Here is a 14,190-nt window from a genome sequence, read left to right as displayed (position 1 = left end):
ATTACTCTGCAAATTGAAAAGGACTAATAAACCTAAAGCTTTTTAATTTCGTGTAAATTTTTTAAAATTATATTTAGATTCTTTTTTTTTTTTTTTTTAAGTTTTTATCAAATAAACAGTAGACAAAATTACATAAATGGTCCATGTGCTTTATAAAAAAGTCACAGACTGTCCGTAACTTTTTTTTTTTTTTTTATTTATTATTTTTTTTTTATGAAGATGGCCATTATGTTTTCAATTTTTGCATGATTGGTATTAACACATGTAAAATAATAAATAATTTTTACCCCCTTTTTATTTCTTTATTCTTTTTCTAAAACTAATTTCAATTAAAAATAAAGATAAAAAATAAAACCCCCTCTCACCCCACCCCATAACATCTCAGTCTCACTCTAAATAAAACACTGCTCTCCATTGCTTCCATATCTTCCTTCTATTATTGTGTTCAACACCATCTCTTTCAAAGATGAAGTTGCCGCCTTGGGTCTCCCCATTCCACCATCACAATCTTTTTATAAGAAACAAGAAATATGTATCCCTTTTCTTTCCCCGATGGAAACCCCACAACCACAGGTTCTTGGTCGCCACACAACACTGCAATTGAGGATTGTGTCATCTCCTACTTCAAAAGACTTAAGAATGTGTTTTCAAGAAAACATAATTACTTAACTTTCTTTTACAAAGTTTTGGATGTAGAGTTGTTTGTCTACGACTTTGTTCTCTTTCTCTTTCATTAGTTTGTTGTTATCTGGTTCTTTTTTTACTTTGGCATTTCTAGCTCCTTCAATATTGTTAGAGTGCTAATCTATCACTTGTAACACCCGTATTACAGATTGGTGAAACTTATTTTTGTCAAGGACCAAAGATGGAGTTTTGGAGGAAACTCTGTGCCACGACATGGGGCAAGGATGCCCACGACGTGACAATAATAAAATGATTGTGTATTTTATTGGACTGCCAAGGCGTGGCCAAGGAATGCCACAACATGGCAACTGTTCTGGCCCAAGCCCATGATCTTTTAGGGTTTCCTTCATATTTCAGCCTCTCTAAGCCATTTCTAGGGTTCATTTCCAACCTCTAACCCCCTTATACCTCAGAGAAACCCTAGCTCCTATTCCCTTGGATATTTATGGCCTTTTGGGAGCATTTGATAGCTTGGAGAAGAAGAGAAGAATGAAAGAAGGTGCTCTATTGTTGGATCTTGCAAGGAAGCAACACCATCATCATCTTACATAGCTTCTGGACCGTTGCACGTGTCAAAGGCTCAAACTTTTTGGCTTAAGATGGCTAGATCTATAATGTTGTCTCATGTTCTTCATGTTTGAGCAATTTTGAAAGGGAGGAACTCATAGAGTTGGTAACTTTATGACTCTCCTGAGTCCCACGAGCATCATATGTTGTAGATCTAGACTTTGGTTGGAGTTCTTTTCATTGTTTGAGTTTTTGGGCATTTTTTAGCTTATTATGACCTAAAATAGATTCTAGACATGTATTGGCATGCATGTCTATAAAGCTTTCATCTTTATGATAGATTTGATATTTGAAAACCCTTCTGGAGTGGTTGGTTTAAGGTCTTTCTAGATGAAGAGCTTACTGGTTGAGATATGGTGGTATTTGGCTTATTTTTGACCTAGGGTTGGAGATATTGATCTCTTTGGGTGTCTTAATGGATAAAGTTGGAAACTTTACCCATTTAGACCATAGAATGGACCAGATCTGAGCTTTGGAGCTCTTCGAATCGAAGAAAGTGGCTTAATCTATTAAATTGTTGGAAACCCAACGCCTACGGGTTGGCCATAGGTGTAACATCCCATTTTTACAACAAAAAATTTTCAATTTATTTAAGTAAATCTTCCTAATTATAACTCCGCTATGGAGAAAACCGTTTATTCCAAATACATTTATAAAAGTCAGAGTAATATTAAAGCGCGAAAATCTTCATTGTTGTTGATGAATGTGTACAGTCACGCCTTCGCCTTCCCAAGACCTGTCACAACCAAAAAACTTAGAGTCAAGAAGAGTCTAGATTGTGACCATGTACAAATAAATTCATAATGTAACCTTGTTGCAATCGTCTCATAAATCAAAGAGGAAATCATTTATATAAGTACGTACATAAGCACATATTAAAAATCATGTCCATATCAAACATTTGGAGTTCAAGATAAGTCAACGATTAAAACATGAATCAAAATGGGACATTGCTTTAGGTTTTCGGCCAAGGAATCCCATGACCGAAATCACCCTTTTATTGGGTGAAATCAAAACGAAAACACAATAAAGGAAGGTGTAGGACCGAAATCTAATTGAAAGAAGAACACCAAGGCCGAAAACTCCATGAAAAGCCCACTAAGGCCGCAATCACACTAATGTGAAGTGTTAGGACCGAAATCACCAAGAGAATGGGGTGATTTCGGTCAAGTAAAGAAGTCTTAAAGGGTTCACGGTCATGAAAAAGTAGTTTCCAGAGGGGAGTTTACTTGGGAGAAGGGATTCAACTTTACACAATTTTATCCAGCAAACAACTATGCAGAACATTCCAATGACCATCAAAAATCTATACCCACAATACCCATCCTTACCATTTAAGTCACGTCCAGAGAAACATTCCTACCATTCTCCAGCATTCATTCTTCCTTGTCTCATTCTCTCTTAACACTTCACATCCATACATCAAAACTCTCTCAAGAACAAGCAAGGTTCTCCTCAAAATTAATTATCATCTAAGTGGTCCTAGAAGTTTTGGTAAGTAATTTTGACAACCTCTAGTGTTATTACACATTATATTGTTAAAATCACCAAGCTTACACACATTTTCGTGTGTTAGTTTTCCTACAACACCAACCATTCCAAGGAGTTCTTCAATCACTTACCAAGAAGCTAGGCTCGAAAATCACCACCTTTTTCCTTCAAATCATCCACCAAACCAAAACAAGGTGATCTTCATACCCCCATTTATTTTCGAGTTTTCATGCTTTTAGGGGGGGGGGATACAAGTCCAAACATGTCTATCTTATGAATATGTGCTAGTTTCATCTTTATCAATTGAATGTGAAATAATATTTGCATAAGATATGGTTAACACTATTTTATCTACACAAAAGTCGTGTATATATATAAGTTGATGTACAAAAATAAAACACATTTGTGTTTAACAAACATCCACAAGGAAAAATATGTGTTGTATCAACTACAAGTTTTTGGTGATTTTTACTAAAAATAGCTTTCTAGCAAAAATCGTTATATTTCTAGTCACAACTATTTTGGTGGGTTAAAACTTAAGGATTCATGTTTGGTAACATACATCAATGCTAGACAAGATATGCAACTCGATATTTATACAAGTTTATATAAATAGTTTATGCAAAAACATACAAGGCAAATTATTAATGGTATAATTTGTGTGTCATAAAACTCCATGTCATAAATTTTCCAAAGGTGTAATTATGTTATTATACAAGAAAAAAAGGAGTCGTTGTTCACGTAAATCTTTTAAGACTCTAGTGAGACACATTCACTTCACCGTACCTACCTAGAGTACACTTCAAGTCTTGCATTATAACCAGAGTCTCCTGGAGGGAGAGCGAGATAGTTGTGTATAGATCTATACGGGATTGACAACCCCACACCTGAGCTGTTCGCTACAGCTAGACGGGCCAGTCTAGGGTGACAAATATCTTACCGATTCGACGCCTGAAGAACGTCGTACAAGCATAACAATCACATTTAGCATGGTTATAATAACTCACATAGGGATTAACAATACTATCTTGGTTTACGGGAAGCCTATACTTCACCGGTTTTATAAAATATAAAACTACATACCATTTTCAATACTCTATCGTTTACATGTCTGGTTTTAGGGTTTACAACCATAGTTTTCATACATCAGAAAATAATGGATTTTCTGGGAGCATACATTTTACAGTTACAAGGAACATAAACAAAGAACATACATTCATAAATTTTAGTCTTTGGTGTAAGACTTACAACTCATTTTATGGAAAAATATCGGATTTTCTAGAGATATACAAACCATTTTTAAACAAAGCAGATACAAACCCTTTTAATACAAATATGCTTATGAACTCACCAACTTTTTAGTTGACGCTTTTCAAAATGACTTGTATTCTCAGGGAACCAGTAACAGGTAGTCAACTCTGTTTTGAGATCAAGTGATGCAACATTATGGAATTTTACTTTTTGTCGCTTTTGTGTAACTTTGAATAAGTACAATATGTAAACTATGTAACTTTGTATTCTCAATGTATTCCGCTTGGGTTGCTATGTTTCATTTATATTCAACTGTTATGATACTATACAATGACTTCATCCGCCCCCAAACGTTTCCGCCGTCCTGGTTCAGGGGTGTGGCATGACCGATGATACCTGAAACAATAAACAACTCGGTAAGCACAAAGCTTAGTGAGATTCCCCCCAAAATACCCCATACGATAAACATACAAGTATGCGTAGGGTCCACTCAGCCATCGGGCTGGAATACCCATGGTTTGTTGGCCTATCGCCTCAACCTAACCTCTCTTCCCAAGCATCCGTGCCTTCAGCTTACAGTCGACCCGCACCGGGTATCTTGGCCTACAACACAAAGGAGGACCGTCTCAACCTACTACTACCATATGTCAACATATAAACAATCAAGCATCAAGTAGGGACATAATACATGAAAACATCAATCATACATCTCACTACTGCCTACTAGTCCTATCACAGCATACAGTCCCGCTACCAGCTAACCACCATGAAATGCGTAACCATAAGTAGCTAGAGGTGAGATAGCCACCTGAACAGATGATCCTACTCTAGAGCCTCAATCAAACAAGGAATAAGCAAGAAAGCCTAGATCAAGAGTTCTCAGGCTATCCTACATGACCACAGACAGTTCCTAGGGCACTCCACTTGATGATAACAAGCAAGTACAAATAACATACAAATCCAACAATGCACTATAGCATAGCAACATCCTATATACCAGTGTACCGATCTAACAGATCACTACAACATAGCAACATCCTATATAACAGGATACCAATCTAACAGATCACTGCATCATAGCAGCATATATAAGTATCAACAATCCAAGGAATGCGTGACCATATATATTCAGTGGTGAGATAGCCACCCGGACAAGTGGTCCTACTCTAGAACCACAACCAAACAAGGAACATGTAAGAGAGCCTAGAACAATAGTCCTCGGTCTATCCTACATGAATATATACAGTCCCTAAGGCATCGTTCTACTAATAGATAACCAAAACTAATGGGCCGACATTGGTGCCTTTGACCCACGGTACAATGAGGTGAACCTTACCTGAATCAAAGAACTTTGGACACTGCGATACACTTCCTTTTTCAGCACTGCTCGATCCCGCGGATCCACGAACACCAGAACTAGATAAAATCTAAATCAACAGCCCAAAATCCACAAGTTTGAGTCAAAGTCAAACTTGGTCAAAAAGTCAACGGTCAACGAAAGTCAACAGTCAGTAGATCCTCACGACGTAACCATCTATGGCTTACGTCGTGAGCCACTACAGGACAAAACAATCGAGTCTCACGACCCTCACGACGTGACACACATCTCCTCACATCGTGAGATCATTCTGGATGCCATTTTAATCCAAAAAATTCTTAATCCATTAAGCAACTAATCCATCTTTTCTAGAAGGCTTCCTAACACTCCAAGGATCATAAAAATCAATGCTTTAAGGTCTTGTATGTCTAATACAAAAATTGGGCTCAAACTAGGTCATTCATGGAAAAAAGAAGATAAATTATCATGCATGAACTCAAACATCATTCAAACTCCAAATCTATAACTTTTAGCTATTCTGGTTGATTTGGGTTGATTAACCATTGAGACTTTGTTTCTCAACCATTAATCAGTAGGTTGCATCATCGGTATCAGAAACAGAAACAGGAGCAACGATACACAAAGGTATAGGTGAATCTTGAACACCCCTGTAGGATTTAATCGGACATCCTAATCAACACTCTTCTCGATTGACAAAGATTGAGTTCCCTCGTTTTGGAGGCAATGATATTAAGGCTTCGTTATGTAAGGTGAATTAGTTTTTATAGCTTGATCACATATCAGAAGCATCAAAGGTTCCTTTAGCTTCTATTCATTTAGAGGGTGACATCAAGGGTATTTCTGAAAGTGAAGGAGAAAAAACCATGAAGCTTAGAGCCATATATCAGATATGCTAATACTTTAAATATCAAACTAGGACTAGGACCATAGGGGTAAAATCGTCCAACTCCCAAAAAAGAGAGAAATACCCAGAAAAAATAAAAAAGATCAACTTCATCTAGAGAATTATAAAAACCGACAATAATCAACCCTGGTCAAAAACTCAGAAGACACACCCAACAACAACCACCAGGAATATCTCAAACGGAGAAACACCAACCAACTGTTGTGCAGATCTACAAACCACTAAAGAAACACGCACCCATATCAGAATACCAAAATACTCCCCACCCATAAAGAAGAAGAAGAACGAGGGTCTGGCTCCGTATAAATCGAATGTATTTAAACTTGAATTTTGTTGTAATTTCTACATAGCTATTACACGTCACCAATTTTTAGCCAGGTAATAAATGCAACGGTTTGTTTTAGGCTAGCCGGTTAATTGGAATTAAATTAAACAATGTACAAAATATAATGGTTAAAATATACCTAAAAATAATAAAATGATTTTTTTAAACATTCACACATAATCGATAAGTTTTTTTTTAAACAATTGTATGTTAAATATGTCATTGCATTTACAATTTTAATGTTGATTATCACCCACATGAGCACTTGCTATCCATATATTCAAAATCCTATTTACAAAATGATCCAAAGAATCATTTTCCTAAGCTTAGTGGCCTAATTGGCATTGGCAAAGAAAATAGGCAAAAAAAATATATTGGATGCCATACCAGCTTAATCTACCCTTTTATCTTTCCTTATTTACCTAACTTTTGGTACTAGTGCTTCTAGTTTGTGATAGCATTACATGATATCTTTCTGTAAATAGGCAGTTCAAGAACATTGGATGGGACCAAGAGGTTCTGCTCTAATCTGTGGTTACACAACTTATCAAGTATTCGATTGTAATGAACTGAATTATTTATTTATTTATTTATTTTTTCACTTGTGCTGATATGTATACGTGCTTATGTGTAGGTTGGTGTCAAAAAGCTTGCAGATGTTCACTTTTCCCTCATTTGACCACTCACATCTAGCACAAGTATTTGCAACTAACCTTCCTTGTTTGATTCTTCTATTAATTATATTAGCATATTAATTTTTTGCAACTAACATTTGACCATACGTAGGTAGCAATTAGCATCATAAGTTGCTTAAAAACATAAAATTTGCTGATGAAATGCTTATGATTGTGGGCCCAGATAACATGATTTGAATTCTTCCAAATCTCATAACCAATATATTATAAAATACATGTATTACTTAAAGTTTTTTTTGTTTGTTATTATAGAGGGACTGCATGTCAAGCCAACAACTTCTAGGAAGAGTTTCTAGGAAGTTTGGTTGTGGACTTAGACCGAGATTGAGTTAGCAGTTCTTCTACTTAGAAATTGTTGCAGTATTGGTATTCATCTATAATTCATGTTTATTTTTGGTAGTTCGGTTGTAACATTGGATGATCAATTGAGCTACAACTAACTTCCTAGAAACTCTTCCTAAGAACTCTTCCTAGGATTACCCTAGCTTCCATACAACCTATTGCTTTTGTGCATGCTTGTTTTACACAATACGAGTCACATACACTATCGAATAATTGACTCCGCCCTAAGTCCACAACCAAACAAGGAACATGAAGTAAGGCTAAGTCAATCATTCCAAGGATATTTAATCCCGACCATATACAACTAAGCAACATACACGCAACAATCACAAATCAAGTAATATATATATATATATATATATATATATATATATATATATATATATATATATATATATATATATATATATATATATATATATCAGGTAAGCAACTCCCTATATCATAAGGCATCACAGAAATCAAGCATTTATATGCAACATTTTCTAAAGAGCCTTATCCACTAGCATACTTTTCTAAGAATCCATATATCAGCAAAATCAAACTCAACAAACATAACAAGTATGGGTATTTTGGAAACCACTCTCCTGTTTCGGCTCTGGCTGACTGTAAACACCGCATCTTCCTGTAAAACCAAAGTTAAGTCAAGGTCCACTTTCTCGATCCCAAGCCAACAATCCAACAAGAACATGACAAGATACCGAGCCCATGTCCCTAAACCAACTCTTTTTTTATAATATCTTTTTCAAAAACATTTTGCAAAAACTCCCGGATCTTAGTTTGAGACTGGATTCACACAAGTGTTCCTCCCATTCACTCAAACCAGGGCTCTGATACCAACTTCTAAGGTCCCATTTTCACAACAAAAGTATTTCATTTTAATTAAGTAAATCTTCCCAATTATAACTCCGCTATGGAGAAAACCGTTTATTCCAAATACATTTATAAAAATCAGAGTAATGTTAAAGCGCGGAAATCTTCATTGTAGATGATGAATGTGTATAGTCACGCCTTCGCCTTCCCAAGATGACCGACATTACATGAAATAATAAACAACTGGGTAAGCACAAAGCTTTGCGAGTTTCCCCCCAAAATACCCCATACGATAAACATACAAGCATGCATCGGGTCCACTCAGCCATCGGGCTGGAATATCTAGGGTTTGTTGGCCTACCACCTCAACCCAACTGCTCTTTCCGAGCCTCCGTGCCTTCGGCTTATAGCCGGCCCACACCGGATATCTTGTCCTACAACACAAAGCAGGACCACATCAACCCACTACTACCATATGTTGATATATAAACAATCAAGGATCAAGTAGGAACAAAATACAAGCAAACATCAATCATACAACTCACTACCGCCTACTAGTCCTCTCACAGCATACAATCCCGCTACTAGCTAACCTCCATGAAATATGTAACCATAAGTAGCCAGAGGTAAGATAGCCACCCAAACAGATGATCCTATTCTAAAGCCACAAAGAAACAAGGAACATGCAACAAAACCTAGATCAAGAGTTCTCAGGCTATCCTACATGACCATAGACAGTCTCTAGGGCACTCCACTAGATGATAACCAACAAGTACAAATAACATACAGATCTAACATTGCACTATAGCATAGCAACATCCTATATACCAGTGTACCGATCTAACAAATCACTACAACATAGCAACATCCTATATAATAGGATACCGATCTAACAAATCACTACAACATAACAACATACTAAGTATCAACAATCCAAGGAATGCATGACCATATATATTCATAGGTGAGATAGCCACCCGTACAGGTGGTCCTACTCTAGAACCACAACCAAACAAGGAACAGGTAAGAGAGCCTAGACCAATAGTCCTCAATCTATCCTACATGTATATATATAGTCCCTAAGGCATCCTTCTACTAATAGATAACCAAAACTAGTGGGTCGACATTGGTGCCTTCGACCCACGGTACAATGAGGTGAAACTCGCCTGAATCAAAGAACTTTGGACACTACGATACAATCCCTTTTTCAGCGCTGTTCGATCCTGCGGATCCACGAACACCAGAACTAGATAGAATCTCAATCAATAGTCCAAAATCCACAAGTTTGAGTCAAAGTCAAACTTGGTAAAAAATTCAACGGTCAACGGTCAACGAAAGTCAACAGTCAGTAGAGCCTCACGACGTGACCATCTATGGCTCACGTCATGAGCCACTGCATGACAAAACAATTGAGACTCACGACCCTCATGACGTGACACGTATCTCCTCACGTCGTGAGATCAGTCTGGAAGCCATTTTGATCCAAAAACTTCTTAATCCATTATACGACTAATCCATCTTTTCTAGGAGGCTTCCTAACATTCCAAGGATCATAAAAATCAATGCTTAAGGTCTTGTATGTCAAATAAAAGACTTGGGCTCAAACTAGGTCATTCATGGAGAAAAAGAAGATAAATTTTCATGCATGAACTCTAACATCATTCAAACTCCATATCTATAATATATAAGCACCAAGGGACCCTAAGGACCTATAAAGTTGCCAACTTTATGGAGTCCCAACACCCCAAATCTTAAGATCTTGGATAAATATGCATAAAACCTTAAATCTAGCAATAAGGAACCATAAAGCTTGGATCTTGATTACTCACATTGGTGTAGAAGTGTAGCTAAGGGTTGCAAATGAAACTTCCAAGCTGAAACTATGCTTCCATGGTGATCTGTTCCTCTTCAAACCACCAAACCTCCACTAAAAGCTCATAAAACACAAAGAGAGTCCAGGCTTAGGGTTTTACTGAGTTTTGGGGCGAAGGAGGCAGGTTTGGAACCCTAAAATGAAGTTTATGGGGTTTAAATACGATGGAAACCGTAGAAGATTGTGGGCTTCACCTGCAACGCATCTCACGTTGTGATCTATTATTGCTCACGTCGTGAGCTTAGTTTAAATTAGAATCTTCATTTGATCGCTCCTCACATCATGATCCTTCTATGGTCACTTCGTGGGCCTTGATTTTAGCAAAAAAACCATGCCTTTGACTCCTTGAAGCCCCAAGTTGATCCTATCTAGGAAACAGGGGTGTTACAATAGGTCGCCAGGATGTGGCGACTGGGAATTTCCCATCGTCTTTGGCCGTATAAGGGCCACGACGTGGCCAAGGAAGGCCACGATGTGTCGGTTGACTTAAGTCAATGTTGGCCGTTGACTTTTGGTATGGATTGACTTTTATTCAAAGTTCTATTTTAGAAGGAAGACTTGAGTTATACATTGTGTGGATTGTTAGAAGGTGTTTAACGCCCATCTTTTGGCGGTGAGAGTTGTTAATTATGGTTGACGCGACATTGAGCTGGGTTTTAGTCGACTTTATGATTCAGGTGAGTCCCTTCACTGTACTCGTGGATTGAAGGCACCAATTCCGGCCCACTGGATTATGTTTGTAGAATGATAGTTGTCTTTGTGACACTTGCTAATATGTTTGTATGTGCTTGATTGCCTTTGTGACTTTTTTCTGATATGACTGTATGTTTTATGTATGTGGGGTCGATACGGACCCAATATAGGTATGTGTTTTTATATAGAGTCATTATGTACTCGGGGTTGATACGGACCCGGCACAGCTACGTACTGTTATATAAAGTCAATATGGACTCGAGGTCAACACCGACTCGGGGGTTGATACGACCCCGACACAACTACATGCTGCTATATACATAAATATTGTCTGTAGTATTTTGGAGGACACACTAAGCTTTGTGCTTACGGTTTTATGTTTATGGTTTCAGGTACTTCCGGTTCCAAAGGGAAGGGCACAACGTGACTGCACTACATCCCCCCAGAATTTCAGCTTCAAGTACTTATGATTTTTAGTCTGATGTTTACATGATGTAATCACTTTGATTGGTTTTGGAACAACTTATTTGTACGACTTATTGTTTTAAAAATGAAAATTTTACTCTGAATTTTGGGACATTACATCACTACTTATTGTTGATTATTTGATTCAATTGGTTATGTTGTTGCTACGTTTGGTGTTTTTGTTTTTGCTAATTGGTACTAGCTTGTTTTCATCAATCGTAATAAGATATGGATTCAAGCCTTATGGATTTAACTAATATTAAATTGAAGGTTTTTTTTAAATACTTGTTGGTATGCAAAGCTTTCCATGGAGGATGACTTGAAGACTAGGAATATTCTCTTTCCATGTGGAGATTTCTTGAGGGCTTGGAGCCATCCCTATATATCCATCTTATATCATTAGAGGGGGTGTGCACATATATGTAGTGATTATGAGTTGAGAGTTGAGCATTGTAAATAGCTAGGATCATATTTTTATTCGTTATCTCCTCTCAATAAATGACTGTTGAAGCATAAAAGTGACCCTCTTAAACTTGACAAATCCGAAGCTGTAGCACCCGATTCCTGGTATGTATTTTTATCTAATTAATCTTGCATTTTAGTCTGGGACTCGGCGAGTTGAGGTCCAACTCGCCGAGTAGGAGCATCTTGGACGCAGGAGTTTAATGAGCTACTCGGCGACCGGACTCGGCGAGTAGGTACTGTCCGGACAAAAACCCTAATCTGAGGGTTTGCACCCTATTTAAACGACTTTATTGCGGCCACAATGTCCCCTATGCTCCCAGAAAAGCTCCCTTTGAAACCCTAGCCGTTGTTGAAGCAATCTAAGTCATTTTGGTGGATTTTGGTGTTGGTAGTCTTAAAAAGGAAGGAGAAGAGCTTGAGGAAACAAGAGGAGACCAGAGGGGTTCGAGTTTGTGCTTCATTTTCAGTCCTCAGAAGGTATAAAGTTGCTAACTTGCTTGTTCATTTGCTAGATCCCATTTTGTGGAGATTTAGGGCTTTTATAAGCCATTTTAGGTAGCCAACCATGAATGCAAGCATGGTTGGGGACAAGGCTTCGGATCTAGGTCCTTAGAGGGGTCACAAGGCAGAAAGTGGGTGCTTTTACACCCAAGAAAGACTCCATGCAACCCAAGAGCTTGTTTTAGGACCTTTTGGGCTCAAAGTCCCATGCATGCACGTAAAGTTTGTAACTTTACGTGCTAGAACGATTGTAGGAGCATAGATCTATCTTTTGGTCATGAGTTGTACGCTGGAAATCAGGAAATAAGACTTGGACAAACTCGACTCGGTGAGTCGCTCTTAGGACTCGGCGAGTCCGAGGCGTGACTGCCCTTTTTTATTAGGGTTCGAAGGAACCCAGCTGAGTGTTAGAAGGGTTTTAGAGGGTCCTAGGGAAGTGACCCAATGTATGGGACTTAGCGGTGAACCTGGAGTTCATAGGACTCGACGAGCTGTTCTTGAGACTCGGCGAGTCCAAGGCAATATTCAAAGAACTCGACGAGTTGTTCATACAATTCGGCGAGTCGGGACTGGACCTTTTAGGATGACGGCGAGCTCGACGAGTTTTTCAACAACCTGGCGAGTCGCTGCCTAGCAGTTCATGTGATGAAGGCGAACTCGACGAGTCGTTCATACGGCTCGGCGAGCCGGTTGAAGGACCATTTAGTGTTCATGTAGAAGGAGAACTCGTCGAGTCATTGCTAAACTCGACGAGTAGTGACGCGGATCAGGATAAAGGAAAGGATAGGGACTCGACGAGTTGGCGGCCCAACTCGGCGAGTCAGGATAGCTGGAAAAGGACTTTGACCTTGACTTTGACCAGGGGTAAAATAGTCATTTTGCCCAAAGATTAGTTAGTGGTGTCTGATTGAGTGTTTTATGGAAATGTAGCCGGGGAGTTACCGGAATAGCCAGACAGTTGCTGAGCAGCTTTCCAGCAGTCAGTCTTACGAGGTGAGTTTCCTTCCAGTAGGAACGGGTCTAAGGCACCAAGGCCGACCCGTATAGATGATACGTTAGTATTGGAGTGTGGGCAGAGCCCGTATCTCATAGTTGAGTTTGATTATGATATATGCTTGTATGATAGAATTGTTTATACTCATTGTCTGTGTGATACTTGTATGTTATGGTTTAGTAGCTGAGTGTGGGCGAGGCCCGTATCTCAGAGATAGTGGAGTGTGGGCGAGGCCCGTATCTCCCAGCTAGCGGAGTGTGGGGGAGGCCCGTATCTCCATGAGTGTGGGCGAGGCCCGTATCTCCTAGCTGTTCATTATATGTGTATGGTATGTGGTATTATGGGGGAACTCACTAAGCTTCGTGCTTACAGTTTTCAGTGTTGTTTCAGGTACCTCTTCAGCGAAGTGGAAGGAACCGGCACGGTAGCTGCACATCATACACACGCCTCAGTTCCGCATTAGGAGATTTTCCTTGGGATTGTACTCTGACATTATCACGGTTTTATGAGTTTGGTTTTCAGTTATGACACAATGTTTTATGAGATGTTATGGATTAACAATATTTTCTTACAAAGGTTTATGTTAAAACTATTATCTAAAAGAAATTTTTAGACGTGAAATTTGGGACGTTACAAGTTGGTATCAGAGCCCTGGTTTGAGGGATTCGGACGCACCTTCGGGAGTGTCTAGACTCAAATAGAGGGACTAAAAGATTTTTACAAAAGAAAATGATTTTTCTAAAAGTTAAGATAAAGAGTTTTGAAAAAGAACAAAGTGTGTGATGTGC

The sequence above is a fragment of the Lactuca virosa genome, chromosome 5, assembly GCF_052849685.1.
Source record: "Lactuca virosa cultivar CGN04683 chromosome 5, Lactuca_virosa_CGN04683_v6, whole genome shotgun sequence".
NCBI lineage: Eukaryota > Viridiplantae > Streptophyta > Magnoliopsida > Asterales > Asteraceae > Lactuca > Lactuca virosa.
Note: the sequence above shows the minus strand (reverse complement) of the source record.